This window comes from Dendropsophus ebraccatus, chromosome 3 (assembly GCF_027789765.1).
Source record: "Dendropsophus ebraccatus isolate aDenEbr1 chromosome 3, aDenEbr1.pat, whole genome shotgun sequence".
NCBI lineage: Eukaryota > Metazoa > Chordata > Amphibia > Anura > Hylidae > Dendropsophus > Dendropsophus ebraccatus.
Genome location: NC_091456.1, coordinates 193,144,612 through 193,161,829, shown reverse-complemented (window position 1 = coordinate 193,161,829; position 17,218 = coordinate 193,144,612). Strand labels below are relative to the sequence as shown.

Genomic DNA, 17,218 nt, shown 5'->3' with positions numbered 1-17,218 from the left:
GTGTGGTAAAGGCGATCGGATCTTGCCCTTCAGCCCTCTCCGGCAGGCCTATAATCCGCAGGTTATTGCGCCTAAGCCGGTTCTCCAGATCGTCAGCTTTCTGGCGCCAACCCTCCGCTTGGTGTTCCAGGGCGACTACCGCTGCAGGGATCGGTTCCATCCTGTCCTCCAACCCGGACACCCGATCCTCCACGTGTCTGACTCTCTCCCTGAGTGTCTGCATGTCCTGCCTCAGGAGCCCCACATCTATTTTTACCCTGTGAGGGAGGAAGTGCTGGCTGCAATAGCTTCCAGTACGGAGGCAAGCTGCGCCGATACCTCCTTCAGTGTAGGTTCCGGCTGATCTTCCCCATCAGAGGCGAAGGGGTCCGGCGTGCCGCGCTCCGAGCGCTGTGACTGAGAGGAGCCGGCGCCATCTTGGACCTCATGGCGGGTGAACTCCGCCAGCCGCTCCGCCGCTGCTTGCTGTGCTCTGGTGGGGCTCATATCGGAGGTGAGTGGTGCCACCGGTCTGCCGCCCAGGTTTGTGGAGTAAAGCGTGCTCAGGATAAGTGCAGGAGAATGGAGATAGCGGGATCCTCACGGAGCAGCTCCTACATGCGTCTGCTCTCCTTACTGTCCAGGCCACGCCCCCATGTAATAGAACCCTTAGAGGGGATCTCCACAGTGTAACCCCTTCAGCAGCTCCGTGTAATAGAACCCTAAGAGGGGATCTCCACAGTGTCACCCCTTCAGCAGCTCCGTGTAATAGAACCCTTAGAGGGGATCTCCATAATGTAACCCCTTCAGCAGCTCCATGTAATAGAACCCTTAGAGGGGATCTCCACAATGTAACCCCTTCAGCAGCTCCATGTAATAGAACCCTTAGAGGGGATCTCCACAGTGTCACCCCTTCAGCAGCTCCGGGCTTCGGGCCCCTTGCAGGAAGCGTTTGGTCTTATCAACCAGCTGCACAGACGGCCGGACTCCACACTACTCAGCGATCTCAGTAACTGGGATCAGCTCTGGGCCTGCACACACATACTATTACACTTACTATAGAAGGAGTATATGCCGTATCCAGTGTAATATACATATAATAGCACACCACATATACTATCACTGTACATAGTCTTGTATACAGACACGGCCGTCCATATCCCTCACAGCGCTCTTAGGGCCGTATTACATGGCCGACTCTCACTGTCTCTCTGCTAGATCGGCGATCACTTACAGAGCCTATTAGATGGATCATGTGGGTGGGGCAGAACAGACATTGTTCAGACATGTTCAAGGGGTAAAATAATAAAGATGATACTTACCTCTCCCGGCTCCCTCGGTGTCCTCCTGCCTTGTCTCTGTGTCTCCTGCTAACTGCAGCCGCCGGTGACACTTCAGAACCCGTCTCTGCAGTCACAGCTGCTCAGCCAATCACTGACCAAGACGGGACAGCAGTGGATTCAGAGACAAGGCAGGAGGACACCGGGGGAGCCGGGAGAGGTAAGTATCATCTTTCTTATTCTCTATACAGCCAGTACCCCTTCCATCAGGCTGATGAGTGTCATGGTGTAAGACCACGTTCAGCTGACAAGGGAACGATTGCCGCTCATTGGCTGATCGCTGTCTTTATTACAGGAGCGATATCCGCCCCAATCACCTGATAATCGCTCGGTGTAATAGGACACTTAGTATTCTTATCTATCCAGGTTTTACAGTCAAGATGAATCAATGAAGAATAGAAATGTAACATTATGTTATTAAATAATAATAACCCATCTTTCTTCTTGGCAGCTGAGTGTCCCCGGAGATCAGAGGGACATCAGATATCTCCAGATATTACAGCAGATGGTCAGATCACCCAGGATACATATGAAGAACCTTCTATTACCCCAGATATACCCCCAGCCCCTCACAGCAAAGATCTGCCATCTCATCCTGTTATACAAGTCCTGGCTACTGATTCATCACAGATTAAGCAGAATAAGGAGAAGAGATTTTCATGTTCAGAATGTGGGAAATGTTTTACTAAGAAATCATACCTCACTATGCATGAAAGAACTCATACAGGAGAGAAGCCGTATTCATGTTCAGAATGTGGAAAGTGTTTTTCTATTAAATCAACACTCACTTCACATGAAAAAACTCATACGGGAGAAAAGCCATATTCATGTTCAAAATGTGAAAAATGTTTTGCTCTTAGATCAAGGCTCACTAGACATGAAATGGCTCATACAGAAAATATGCCATTTTCATGTTCAGAATGTGGAAAATGTTTTGCTTTCAAATCAACGCTCAGTTTACATGAAAGAACCCATACAGGAGAGAGGCCATTTTCATGTTCAGAATGTGGAAAATGTTTTACTGACAAATCAAAGCTTACTTCACATGAAAGAACTCATACAGGAGAGAAGCCATTTTCATGTTCAGAATGTGGAAAATGTTTTGCTTACTCATCAGCACTTACTTTACATGTAAGACTCCATACGGGAGAGAGGCCATTTTCATGTTCAGAATGTGGAAAATGTTTTATTGAGAAATCAAAACTCACTCTACATGAAAAAACTCATACGGGAGAGAAGCCATTTTCATGTTCAGAATGTGGAAAATGTTTTACTCAAAAATCAAGTTTCTTCCATCATCAAAGAATTCACACAGGTGAGAAGCCATTTTCATGTTCAGAATGTGGAAAATGTTTTACCCAAAAGGGAAATTTTATGAAACATCAAAGAATTCACACAGGAGAGAAGCCATTTTCATGTTTACAATGTGGAAAATGTTTTACTTGTAAATCAAAGCTTACTATACATCAAAGAACTCATACGGGAGAGAAGCCATTTTCATGTTCAGAGTGTGGGAAATGTTTTGATTTTAAATCAGAACTTGTTTTACATGAAAGAACTCATACGGGAGAGAAGCCATTTTCTTGTTCAGAATGTGGAAAATGTTTTATTAGGAAAGCACAGCTCACTTTTCATAAAAGAACTCATACAGGAGAGAAGCCATTTTCATGTTCAGAGTGTGAAAAATGTTTTTCTTTGAAATCAAAGCTCACTATACATGAAAGAATTCATACGGGAGAGAAGAAATTTTCATGTTTAGAATGTGGAAAATGTTTTACTCAAAAATCACTTCTCACTGGACATGAAAAAACTCATTCAGGAGAGAAGCCATTTTCATGTTCAGAATGTGAAAAATGTTTTGCTTTCAAATCAAAGCTCACTATACATGAAAGAATTCATACAGGAGAGAAGCCATTTTCATGTTCAGAGTGTGAAAAATGTTTTATTAGCAAATTAAAGCTCACTGAACATGAAAGAACTCATACGGGAGAGAAGCCATATTCATGTTCCGTATGTGGAAAATGTTTTGCTTTTAAATCAGCACTCACTTTACATGAAAAAATTCATACAGGAGAAAAACTATTTTCATGTTCCGAATGTGGAAAATGTTTTACTTTGAAATCACACCTCACTAGACATGAAAAAACTCATACAGGAGATAAATCATTTTCATGTTCAGAATGTGAAAAATGCTTTGTTTTTAAATCAGAGCTCACTGTACATGAGAGAATTCATACGGGAGAGAAGCCATATTCATGTTCAGAATGTGGAAAATGTTTTGCTTTGAAATCAAAGCTCACCATACATGAAAGAAATCATACAGGACAGAAGACATTTTCATGTTCAGAATGTGGAAAATGTTTTGCTTTGAAATCACAGCTCAGTGTACATGAAAGAACTCATACAGGAGAGAAACCATTTTCATGTTCAGAATGTGGAAAATGTTTTGCTTTGAAATCACAGCTCACTATACATGAAAGAACCCATACGGGAGAAAAGCCTTTTTCATGTTCAGAATGTGAAAAATGTTTTACTGAGAAAGCAAAGCTCATTGTACATGAAAGAACTCATACGGGTGAGAAGCCATTTTCATGTTCAGAATGTGGAAAATGTTTTACACAGAAACCTAATCTTATTACTCATAAAAAGATTCACTTAAGGGGGAAGCCAATTTAGAGCGCTCAATGATCACTCACACGTCTGTTATCCAAAATGCAAATCTAATCCAGATACCACAGCTGCGTATTCCCCATGTGTATAGGAGATCTGGCGGTAATACAGATATCATATACCGCAGCTCCAAACCTGTTACTGATTTTTAATAAAATCTCATGTGGATATATACGGTTATGATGTTGTCGCTGCTCCTCATCAAGACCCAAGACTAGTGCTGAGCGATCATGGCAGAATGATTGGGTGCAACAATGTTATCCGAACCTAAACAGCGTCTGATTTCCCGCGGCTGCAGAAGTTGTATATACCGCCCTAGAGAGTCCTGGGAAACCTGGATACAGCCGTATTCCCCCTATACACTTCAGGAATATCTGTCCGGATTTCTGGACGTTCTCCTGACCCATAGGGCTGTATTGGGCCCGTCCTATTGTCATCTGGATTTCCTGGACGGCTGTCCCCATAGAAGTCTATGGGAGCATCAGGAATTACTGACACTTTCCTCATGCACATCAGGAAATCATCTAGAAATCCTGACACTACAACACATTGATTTTCCTGATCAGATAATCCTGATGGTTTCCTGACAGTAAATGCTGACAGACGTGTGAGGGGCCGGACTGTATTACTGCGGCTCATTAAAGGTTCGAACACACCCAACTTTTACATGTATGTTTTTAATAGATTTTATGTAAATATATGTGATTACTTGTATATGTAGAAGGGAGAACGCTCCACTACCCAGAATGCCTTGAGAAAGCGCCTGACAGCAATAAACGTGCGTGGGCAGGGAGTGAGCGCCTCTCGAATGTTCCTGCTTTGTACTGCCTGACGATAATAAAGGTGACGTTTTTTAAGGTGATGGGCCGTTCTACTACTTCTTGTACGTATGAAACCTAAATTTTACGCCAAAATTTCCCGGATCTGCTGAACTGAACTTTTGAAAAATTCCCTCATCTCTATTGGAGACATCACTACCCCTATATCCTTCTCTTCTGAAGTCTTCGGTAAAACAGAATTGCTGATATGATACTATATACCCTTCTCCTATGTCACTATCCTTACGCACCAACCCTTCTCCTACATCACTATCCCTACCTACCAACCCTTCTCCTACATCACTATCCCTACCTACCAACCCTTCTCCTATGTCACTATCCCTACCTACCAACCCTTCTCCTATGTCACTATCCTTACCTACCAACCCTTCTCCTATGTCACTATCCTTACCTACCAACCCTTCTCCTATGTCCCTATCCTTACCTACCAACCCTTCTCCTATGTCACTATCCTTACCTACCAAACCTTCTCCTATGTCACTATCCTTACCTACCAACCCTTCTCCTATGTCACTATCCTTACCTACCAACCCTTCTCCTATATCACTATCCTTACCTACCAACCCTTCTCCTATGTCATTATCCTTACCTACCAACCCTTCTCCTATGTCACTATCCTTACCTACCAACCCTTCTCCTATGTCACTATCCTTACCTACCAACCCTTCTCCTATGTCACTATCCTTACCTACCAACCCTTCTCCTATGTCACTAACAAACATATGTAAAAGAACAGGACCCAGAACAGACGCTTGTGGCCGCCACATGTGACCAGTCTCTGTGTAGAATTCCCTCCATTACCATCACCCCTCTGATCCTTCACCAACCACAAATCCACAGAACCATCCAGGGAATAGTCCTCAGTATCTTCTCTATCGGCTCCTTACAGGACTCTGTATCTGAGGATTTGCTGCAGTCCAGACAGGTGATATCCCAGCGTCCCCCTCATCCAGCACCTCTATAACATAGTCAGATAAATCACTGCGATTACTTTTTTGGTTTTGGTGGTTTCCCTACAGGAGTCGCCCGTGAGCTGCGCCCTTCCCGGATGCACCTAGGATGTCACTGGGTTCGATAATACCAGGGGGCAGAAGATGGTCAGACCAAAGTCTATACACAAGTACAAGTAACACTTCACTATTGAAGATATCTCCAAGTTTCGGCAGAGTACACAGCTACACTGGGTTCGGGCTCCACTGGCAAACTCCTCTCCTCTACGTTCTACTCTACAAGCACCGCTACAACTACCTCTCTTGCTTTTCCTAAAGCACCTCCTCCAAGCACAAAGGTCAAACGCTCTAGTGTACCAAGATTTATTACTTGTGAAAATGTGTACTGTTATATTGAAAAGCCTTACAGTAAAGCTGTTATATTTTTATACTACCGAGACTCTGACATCTTCTATCCGCACCAGCACACACACAACCGTACATCTTGGGTTATTTTTCCTCTTTCTGTGACTGGCGGTACTGACAGTCCGGGTGGGTCAGTTGCCGCTCAGGACTGCCGTGACAAGAGCCCAAGGGACCCACAACAACCCGGGAGGTTACCGACCATCTGGGGAGCACTACCGGCCATATACAAAGCAGGTATCAACATAACATCTGTGTGCTGGACAAGCACTGGCGTCACAACAATAACACTACTGGCCGAGTACCATAGAAGTAAATTGGTGCCAATAATAATGTGGTGGCCGCTCGTGTGTGAGCAACACTGCCGGTCACTTGCCAGATGGTGAGGTGTGATGCCAGGTTTATGGTGGTTGGCAGAGATGTAGCCAGACCCTAAGTTGTTATGTCGTGACGCCAGTGCTGGTTGGGCACACCGGTATGGTGGCACACCTGCTTTTAGTTTAGAGGGCCGGATACACCTTCTTCCTCTGGTCAGTGACCTGCCGGGCTGTTGCGGGGTCCCTTGGGTTATTATCACGGTGGTCCGAAGTGGAACAGTGACCCACCCGGACTATCGGCCCTGCCACCCACAGAAAGGGGAAATGTCCCAAGGAGTGTGTGAATGCTGTGTTGGTGCTTAGTGAAGAATCACAGAGTCTCTCTACCATAAATAAAATCTGTTTACTCCGAGAAGATTTACATTGAAACAGAACGTTTAGACTTAATATCACACTAGATCCAGATCTGCAGTGAGAGTGTAGCGTGGTACAGACGTGCTGACTGGGTGGTGTGCTGAGAGGTAGTAAGAAGAATCAGAAGAGCAGAGAGGAGGATGTTGTGAGAGTCCCAACCCAAGTAGTACTGTGCTCTGCCGGGATGTTGGAGGTGGAGAAGAGAATACTGAAGAGAATACTTGTGCCCGTGCATTGACTCTTGTCGGAATGAACCACCTATTGTCCTACCAGTGTCAGGGGACCCGTCCTAGAGGGTGACACAAGCTCCAGACTTTGTTACCTTGGATAAGCGGAATGCTGAGGGTTCCTTGCTAACACCAGCGCTGCGAGATAGAGTTCATAGGCTTCTAGCAACTTTCCTCTATCCGGATCAGTTCCTAGCTTTGGCTTTGTGGACACTGTCCTGCACTGTAACTCTCCTTGTCCACGGCGTGGGTTGAGATGATCTCTGACTTGTCCTCAGGCTTAACATTGCATAGTGCTGTGTAGAGTTACTTGAGGAGAAACGGTTAACTTCATGTGCCTTAGTCTAAGCCTAAACTGCACACTGAGACTGGGGACCTGGCAGAGAGCCAGGGCCCAAAAGACTGTAGAGAGCGTTCTAGTTTGCGTCCTTCTTTTACAACGTCCAACCATAAAGAACCAACTACACTTCCTCTACCCACGTGATTTCCTATCTACAGCCCCTGTTAGGTGTGCTGTGAATGGGTGGAGAGTGCATAGAGAAGAAATAAAGAGAGATATGATAGGATAGAAGAAGAGAAAGACTCTCATTGGTCTACAGATCCATGTGACGCATAAACACATAAAAACTCTTAAAGACTACAGCTGTGCAGCAACTAAGTACATATACTGAGGATAGCGACATCTTGTGGTGAAACTTTAACACTACTACATCACCACTGACCAACACAAAGTACAGGCTTTTGTGAAGGGTGTGACCAATAGCAACACCCGTGGTGGGACACCACACATGTCTGTGCCAGTCCAGCACTCTGGAGAGATGAGCTGCAGCATAGTACTGATAGAGGTTAGGAGCTCCCACCCCTCCGCTTGTCTCAGGACGGTGACGTATACTTTTCCTTACTATATACGCTATATAACGCTTAGAATAAACCAGTGCTACCATTACCCCATTGTGTAAGTATATCAATATATCTAATGTGGAGCAGATAGAGAACGGCCAGGTACGGCCTGAGTACTGCGCACAGCACATGTACATTACACACATACAGCTTAGAGAATGGAGGGGGGAGGAGGGGGCAGATCAGGAATACATGGGGGGGCGGGCGGAAGGTTCTGGATAGAAGTTACTGTGTATAGTGCAGCACACAGCTGAGTGGTGAGAAATACAGAGGAAGAAGGGAACACGCTCCGGATCTGACACTGTGCTCTGTGAGTAATAGCTTTACCTGTAGTATATTGGGGGTAGTAGTAGTAGTATAGCTGACACATAGCACTGTATAGTATATTGGGGGTAGTAGTAGTAGTATAGCTGACACATAGCACTGTATAGTATACTGGGGGTAGTAGTAGTAGTATAGCTGACACATAGTACTGTATAGTATATTGGGGGTAGTAGTAGTATAGCTGACACATAGCACTGTATAGTATATTGGGGGTAGTAGTAGTAGTATAGCTGACACATAGTACTGTATAGTATATTGGGGGTAGTAGTATAGCTGACACATAGCACTGTATAGTATATTGGGGGTAGTAGTAGTATAGCTGACACATAGCACTGTATAGTATATTGGGGGTAGTAGTAGTAGTATAGCTGACACATAGCACTGTATAGTATATTGGGGGTAGTAGTAGTAGTATAGCTGACACATAGCACTGTATAGTATATTGGGGGTAGTAGTAGTAGTATAGCTGACACATAGCACTGTATAGTATATTGGGGGTAGTAGTAGTAGTATAGCTGACACATAGTACTGTATAGTATATTGGGGGTAGTAGTAGTAGTATAGCTGACACATAGCACTGTATAGTATATTGGGGGTAGTAGTAGTATAGCTGACACATAGCACTGTATAGTATATTGGGGGTAGTAGTAGTATAGCTGACACATAGCACTGTATAGTATATTGGGGGTAGTAGTAGTAGTAGTATAGCTGACACATAGCACTGTATAGTATATTGGGGGTAGTAGTAGTAGTATAGCTGACACATAGCACTGTATAGTATATTGGGGGTAGTAGTAGTAGTATAGCTGACACATAGCACTGTATAGTATATTGGGGGTAGTAGTAGTATAGCTGACACATAGCACTGTATAGTATATTGGGGGTAGTAGTAGTAGCTGTATACTGGTATAGTCTGTTGGGGGTAGTAGTAGCTGTATACTGTTATAGTCTATTGGGGGTAGTAGTATCTGTATACTGGTATAGTCTGTTGGGGGTAGTAGTAGCTGTATATTGGTATACTCTATTGGGGGTAGTAGTTGCTGTATACTGGTATAGTCTATTGGGGGGTAGTAGTAGCTGTATACTGGTATAGTCTATTGGGGGTAGTAGATGCTGTATACTGGTATAGTCTATTGAGGGTAGTAGTAGCTGTATACTGGTATAGTCTATTGGGGGTAGTAGTTGCTGTATACTTGTATAGTCTATTGGGGGTACTAGTTGCTGTATACTGGTATAGTCTGTTGGGGGTAGTAGTAGCAGCTGTATACTGGTATAATTTATTGGGGGTAGTAGTAGGAGCTGTATACTGGTATAGTCTGTTGGGGGTAGTAGTAGCTGTATACTGGTATAGTCCATTGGGGGTAGTAGTAGCTGTATACTGGTATAGTCTGTTGGGGGTAGTAGTAGCTGTATACTGGTATAGTCTGTTGGGGGTAGTAGTAGCTGTATACTGGTATAGTCTATTGGGGCTAGTAGTAGTTGTATACTGGTATAGTCTATTGGGGGTAGTAGTAGCTGTATACTGGTATAGTCTGTTGGGGGTAGTAGTAGCTGTATACTGGTGTAGTCTGTTGGGGGTAGTTGTAGCTGTATACTGGTATTGTCTGTTGGGGGTAGTAGTAGCTGTATACTGGTATAGTCTATTGGGGGTAGTAGTATCTGTATACTCGTATAGTCTATTGGGGGTAGTAGTAGCTGTATACTGGTATAGTCTATTGGGGGTAGTAGTATCTGTATACTGGTATAGTCTATTGGGGGTAGCAGTAGCTGTATACTGGTATAGTCTATTGGGGGTAGTAGTAGCAGCTGTATACTGGTATAGTCTGTTGAAGGTAGTAGTAGCTGTATACTGGTATAGTCTATGGGGGGTAGTAGTAGCAGCTGTATACTGGTATAGTCTGTTGGGGGTAGTAGCAGCTGTATACTGGTATAGTCTATTGGGGGTAGTAGCAGCTGTATACTGGTATAGTCTATTGGGGGTAGTAGTAGCTGTATAGTGGTATAGTCTGTTGGGGGTAGTAGTAGCTGTATACTGGTATTGTCTGTTGGGGGTAGTAGTAGCTGTATACTGGTATAGTCTATTGGGGTTAGTAGTAGCTGTATACTGGTATAGTCTGTTGGGGGTAGTAGTAGCTGTATACTGGTACAGTCTGTTAGGGGGTAGTAGTAGCTGTATACTGGTATAGTCTATTGGGGGTAATAGTGTCTGTATACTGGTATAGTCTATTGGGGGTGGTAGTAGTAGTAGCTGTATACTGCTATAGTCTATGGGGGGTAGTAGTAGCTGTATACTGGTATAGTCTATTGGGGGTAGTAGTAGCAGCTGTATACTGGTATAGTCTGTTGGGTGTAGTAGCAGCTGTATACTGGTATAGTCTATTGGGGGTAGTAGCAGCTGTATACTGGTATAGTCTATTGGGGGTAGTAGTAGCTGTATACTGGTATAGTCTGTTGGGGGTAATAGTAGCTGTATACTGGTATAGTCTATTGGGGGTAGTAGTAGCTGTATACTGGTATAGTCTGTTGGGGGTAGTAGTAGCTGTATACTGGTATAATCTGTTGGGGGTAGTAGTAGCTGTATACTGGTATAGTCGGAGGCAGTAGATAGTTTACATATTTGGCCTGAGCAGTCATTGTCTCTGTCCTTGCCGTTATCTATTGGCGAGGACTCCCAGACCTTGAAGTAAAGCAAAGAGCATGAGAGAACAAATTATCCTAACCATAAAACACAGTAACAGAGCGGGGAGAGGGGGGAGGGGGGTATAGCTGCCTGCAGAGCGTTACACAAAGCACGAATATATTTTTCAAAAATATAAAATATTGTGTGGTGTCCCACCACCGGTGTTTCTGTTGTATGCACCCTTCAAAAAAGCCTGTACTTATTGTACTAACCTGGTGATGAAGGTAGTGATAAAGTTTCACCACTAGATGTCGCTGTTATAGATCAGGGCCGTTTCTAGGGCCAGGCGAGCCGGGCCACCGCACGGGACACCCACAGCTAGGGGGCACCCTGCTGCACCTGACAGTACCCGGCCCGCACTCCCCACATGCTCAGATCTTGCCTAGGGATCTGCAATCTAAGTTCCAGATCCCCTGGCCAGAGCGCCCTTTAGCTGTGCGTACGCATGCACAGCTAAAGGAAACAGCAGCCCGGGCAGAGACACAGAGGCTTCCTGTGCAGGCGGCTGTGTATGACAGGTGGCTGCCTGCACCGGAAGCCAGAAGAGGACGGACTCACCAAGAAGAGGAGCTGGAGGCAGCAGGGGGAGAGGTGAGTACCTGGTAGGGGATAATGAGGAGGGGGTGGGGGAATCCTGCACAGAGGGAGCCCTGGATATGTCCCGATAAGCCCGTGCCCCCTCCCCGCGATAAGCTCCTCCCCCGAGATAAGCCCCCCGGCAACCAAGTTTACAGGTCACCCAGCTTTCCCAGGATCCTGTATGTCAGTGTAATGGAGGTCACACAGCTTTTAGCATCCTGTATGTCAGTGTAATGGAGGTCACCCAGCTTTCCCAGCATCCTGTATGTCAGTGTAATGGAGGTCACACAGCTTTCCCAGCATCCTGTATGTCAGTGTAATGGAGGTCACACAGCTTTCCCACCATCCTGTATGTCACTTTAATGGAGGTCACACAACTTTCCCAGCATTCTTTATGTCAGTGTATAATGGAGGTCACCCAGCTTTCCTAGCATCCTTTATGTCAGTGTGTAATGGGGGTCACCCAGCTTTCCCAGCATTCTGTATGTCAGTGTAATGGAGGTCACACAACTTTCCCAGTATCCTGTATGTCAGTTTAATGGAGGTCACCCAGCTCTCCCAGTATCCTGTATGTCAGTGTATAATGGAGGTCACCCAGCTTTCCTAGCATCCTGTATGTCAGTGTGTAATGGGGGTCACACAGCTTTCCCAGCGTCCTGTATGTCAGCGTATAATGGAGGTCACCCAGCTTTCCCAGAATCCTGAATGTCAGTGTATAATGGAGGTCACCCAGATCTCTCAGCATCCTGTATGTCAGTGTATAATGGAGGTCACCCAGCTTTCAGTATCCTGTATGTCAGTGTAATGGAGGTCACACAGCTTTCCCAGCAACCTGTATGTCAGTTTAATGGAGGTCACCCAGCTCTCTCAGCATCCTGTATGTCAGTGTATAATGGAGGTCACCCAGCTTTCCTAGCATCCTTTATGTCAGTGTGTAATGGGGGTCACACAGCTTTCCCAGCGTCCTGTATGTCAGCGTATAATGGAGGCCACCCAGCTTTCAGCATCCTGTATGTTAGTGTAATGGAGGTCACATTACACTGAGGCCACTCCGCTGAGAGTAGTAGTAGGTGGTAGTACTGGGTAGGAACCCGGGTAGCTGCTTGCCTGATGTTAGGTCACGGTTTTGGCACGAGGGGTAGCAGCTAACCAGCGGGGACCTGACCACGCGGAGGTCGAGCAATTCTTCGTTGCCCTTAGTATAGGCACCAATAATTACACCAATGCCAAGGTTCAGAAACAACGGTAGTTGTATATTTATTGTAATGGTGGTAACCAATAGCAACAGTCTCTCTGGATGCCCAGGAACAAGGCAGACTTGTATACATCGGAGTAATGGGTGATGCTGCAATAGGCTATGATGATAGCGTTACTTGTAGCAAGGAGACTGTATGATGGGAGTAGTAGTACCGGAGATATGATACTGGGTGGAATGGAGTTGAAATGAATACTTGCTGTTGATGATAAATGACAATGATGAGAGTAGTAACTGAAGCGTGACACCCAGATCTTAGGGATGAGGATCTTCGAAGACTTGAGAGTGAGGAGACAGCCAGGTCCCGACTGGACCGGAGCACTTCTGGCAACGCTGGAGCAGCAGAGCACACGTCCTTCTCTCCTAAAGGTGGAGAGAGGGCACACACACAACCTTCCCTCTTGGAGGTAGAGGAAAGGACTGAGGTAGACAGCAAGTCACATGGTATCCCCAGCCAAAGCTCCACGGCTATTGGAGTTACCATGGAAGCAGAGGAACAGTCACGTGACTCACCAAGCCATTGCATCATCACACCATTAGGCACTGATAACTAAATATGCAAGAGGAATAAGTACAGTAGAAGACCTGAATACTGAGAGGGGGAACACAATACCATCAGTTTGCAGTTGCCATATCCTTCCAGAACAGGAATAGCAATATAGAAATAAATTCTGATACAAATATACACTTTTGAGAAAAATAAGAGAAAACCTCTGTTCTGGGACACTGCAACACAACTGTATGTCAGTGTAATGGAGGTCACACAGATTTCCCAGCATCCTGTATGTCAGTGTAATAGAGGTCACCCAGCTTTCCCAGCATCCTGTATGTCAGTGTAATGGAGGTCACCCAACTTTCCCAGTATCCTGTATGTCAGTGTATAATGGAGGTCACACAGCTTTCCCAGCATCCTGTATGTCAGTGTATAATGGAGGTCACACATCTCTCTCAGCATCCTGTATGTCAGTGTAATGGAGGTCACCCAGCTCTCCCAGCATCTTGTATGTCAGTGTATAATGGAAGTCACACAGCTCTCCCAGCATACAGTTTGGGGCCTTGTAGGTGGGAAATGGGAAGGAATTTGCTAGAAGTGTGGAGCCTGAGATGTTTGTCTGGCAGGTTCTAAAGAGATGAATTGTAGCTGCAAGAAACCGTTATGGTGGCCTGGGCCAGATGGAGAGGAAAAGGAAAGTGACGCCTCAGATGAAAGAAGTTGTCACCTGTGAGTCCCTGTATAATGATTTTGTATTTAGTAGAACATATATGATTTTGTATTTAGTAGAACATTATTTGGTAGGAGCGCTGCACTGCTGTATGCCGCAATACACACGCTGTGTCTTCCTAATAACCCGAATCTTGATAAAAGCCCCCCTTCCTTCCCCAGGGCTGAACTGAGTGAGGGGGGGGGGGGGCGCTTTTATCAAGATTCGCCCTGTTCTACCTCATCTCTCAGCACGTTATTTAAGACGTAAGAATTACAGTATATGGGTCATATGGGTAGATTGTCAAGCCCCTAGCGCCAATCTGTGACATGTGGGAGGGGCTTCAGTGACATAAAAAGCAGAGCGAAAGCCCAGCCACACAAAACCTCAGAAATGGGACTGGGTCAGTACAGTGTGATGTGTGACGTCTCCTGATGTTACTTATCACTACACAGAGACACAGAGGAGGACACCGGGGGAGAGCGGACAGGTAAGTATTGATGAGCGAACAGGTGAACTGCACCAAAACAGCTAAACAATTGTTTTACTGTTTTAATGCAGTTCCTTATGTTTCGGTTCGCAAATTTTACACCAAAAAGTTCCTAACCTGCCCAACAGAATTTTTGAAAATGTGTCTCATCTCTAGTCAGTGCGGATTAATGTTGTGCGTCCCAGTGGATGGGAGATCAGTGATGACCTGGAATGATGGAAGGAGGATCACAGAGGAGCTCTGCACCGACCGATCATCAGAGATTCCTCAGACGGCCATTAAAGGGGTTGTCCGGCGCTAAAAAATTATTCACAGAATAACACACATTACAAAGCATCATCCGAAGCTCAGCCGCGATTGGCTGAGCATAACTGTGCTCAGCCAATCGCGGCTGAGCGGCTGATGACGCTGCAGAGGGCGGCCGGCACTCGGGAAGATCCGCCGGCCGCCCGAAGAAGACGTCACTGCTGAGGATCGGAGACCGTGGTCGGCACGTGACAGGTGAGTATAGCGCACCACACTTCCGGGTACACGAGTGGGGGTGGTGGGACACGGGGAAGGGGGCCATTCACAGACATAACATACATTACAAAGTTGTATAACTTTGTAATGTGTGTTATTCTGTGAATAATTTTTTAGCGCCGGACAACCCCTTTAAAGGGGTTATCCAGCGCTACAAAAACATGGCCACTTTTCCCCCTACTGTTGTCTCCAGGTCAGGTGCGGTTTGCAATTAAGCTTCATTTACTTCTATGGAACTGAGTTAGAAACCCCACCCAATCTGGAGACAAGAGTAGGGGGAAAGTCGCCATGTTTTTGTAGCACTGGATAACCTGACTGATAGCGTGCCAAGCCGCGTATATACTGGGATTTCTGCACATGGCGCTCATACTCCATACTGAATGACCAGAGATGTTTTTGAATATTTTGTTTCCCCCTTCTTATCATTTCCATATCAGTGACATGTCTATCGACTTGATAAGGATGCACCTCATAGTGCTGCCATACTGACTGTCTGCTCCCAATTACAAGTTATATATAAGTGTATAGTGCGCAGTAACCACACTAATACACTGATGTGTAAGGTGGATCTCTTTTATTCAGTATATATATATCCTGGGGGGGGGGTTCTTCTACTAAGGCTCGTGTCAGTACTGCATTGGCCGAGGTACGAAAAGAGTTACTTGCATAGCACCAGTGTTACTTACATAAGCTTTACAGAATGTAACATCTCTCTGTGCTTAGAAGGTCAGCGCCATATTGTAATGGCTTCACTAAATATACAAAATATCACATCCTTATAAGAGTGATCCCCATAATGTCACATCTATTCCTTCTTAGGAGGCGGTCACATGTTCTGTGATTAGAGTTTGTCTATGGAAGATGTGGTACGGACCTGATGCTGGGAGCTTCACACTTTTAAAATGTTTTCCGTCTGATACAGCGCGTCAGTACACTAGCGCCAACATTTAAACAGTTCCGGAGCTCCCGGCATCACAATGATACATGATGCCGGGAACTCTGATCTCGGTTCTGTAGCACATCATCCTTATTTACAGACTGTGCATGGAAGGTGGGAATAAGCCCGGAGTGTTACAGCTTCATTGTTGGGACATGTATAATACTGCGGCCGCCATGTTTGTGTCTCTTACATCTATCTCACTCGGAAGCTTCATCCTCCTCCTCCCCCTCCCATCTAAGTGAGCTTGTCTTGCCTTTTAAGGTATATTTGGCGGTCTATTTCTCCATGGAGGAGTGGGAGTATGTAGAAGGACACAAGGATCAGTACAAGGATGTGATGCTGGAGGATCAGCAGCCCCTCCCATCAGCAGGTAATACACATCACTATATACACACCTGCGGCTCTTAGTAAATTGAGTCGACACTGGGGGAAAATCTAAGATTCGAGATGACTGAAATGCTGCTTGTCAGGGACACGACAACCCCGGCCGTTATGTGACAAGGGGGTGGGGAAAAGAGCAAAGGGGGAAGGTCTGGGAATTCTGGGAGTTCAGGAATCAGGGTTACCTGGGTTGCACTAGCCCTGCAGGTAGATTCACCTCATGCTCTTATGCACTGCTCATAGGCCGTCACTGGAGCGTCAATCACCAGGGCCGTCTTAACAGCATTATGGGCCCCTGGGCAGAGGTGTGAATTGGGCCCCCCACGGCTGCCGCCATCAAACCCCCCCCCCCCCCCATCTTTGCAACCCCTCCCCTAGCCAGTACAATTACTTCTGGCCCCCCCTACACACACACTACCCCCATCTGCCCCCCCTACACACACACACTACCCCCATCTGCCCCCCCTACACACACACACTACCCCCATCTGCCCCCCCTACACACACACTACACTCATCTGCCCACACACACACACACACACACACACTACCCCCATCTGCCCCCCCTAAAAACACACTACCCCATCCTCCTCCCCTACCCCCATCCTCCTCCTACACACACTACCCCTATTCTCCTCCCCCTACACACACACACACACACACACACACACACACACACACACACAACCCCCACCTGACCCATACACACACACTACCCCCATCATCCTCCTCCTCCACACACTACCCCCATCCTCCTACACACACTACCCCATCCTCCTCCTCCTCCTCCTCACACTACCCCCATCC

General features: G+C 46.0%; 1 protein-coding gene and 1 pseudogene across 1 annotated transcript in view; one reads left to right on the top strand and one right to left on the bottom strand.

Moving 5' to 3' along the window:
* The window catches only part of LOC138786863 (zinc finger protein 665-like), a 171,550-nt gene that overhangs the window by 82,651 nt on the left and 71,681 nt on the right, over nt 1–17,218 (bottom strand). The window lies entirely within an intron of this gene.
* Nucleotides 1–17,218, top strand: part of LOC138787603 (zinc finger protein 850-like) — a 28,468-nt pseudogene that overhangs the window by 559 nt on the left and 10,691 nt on the right.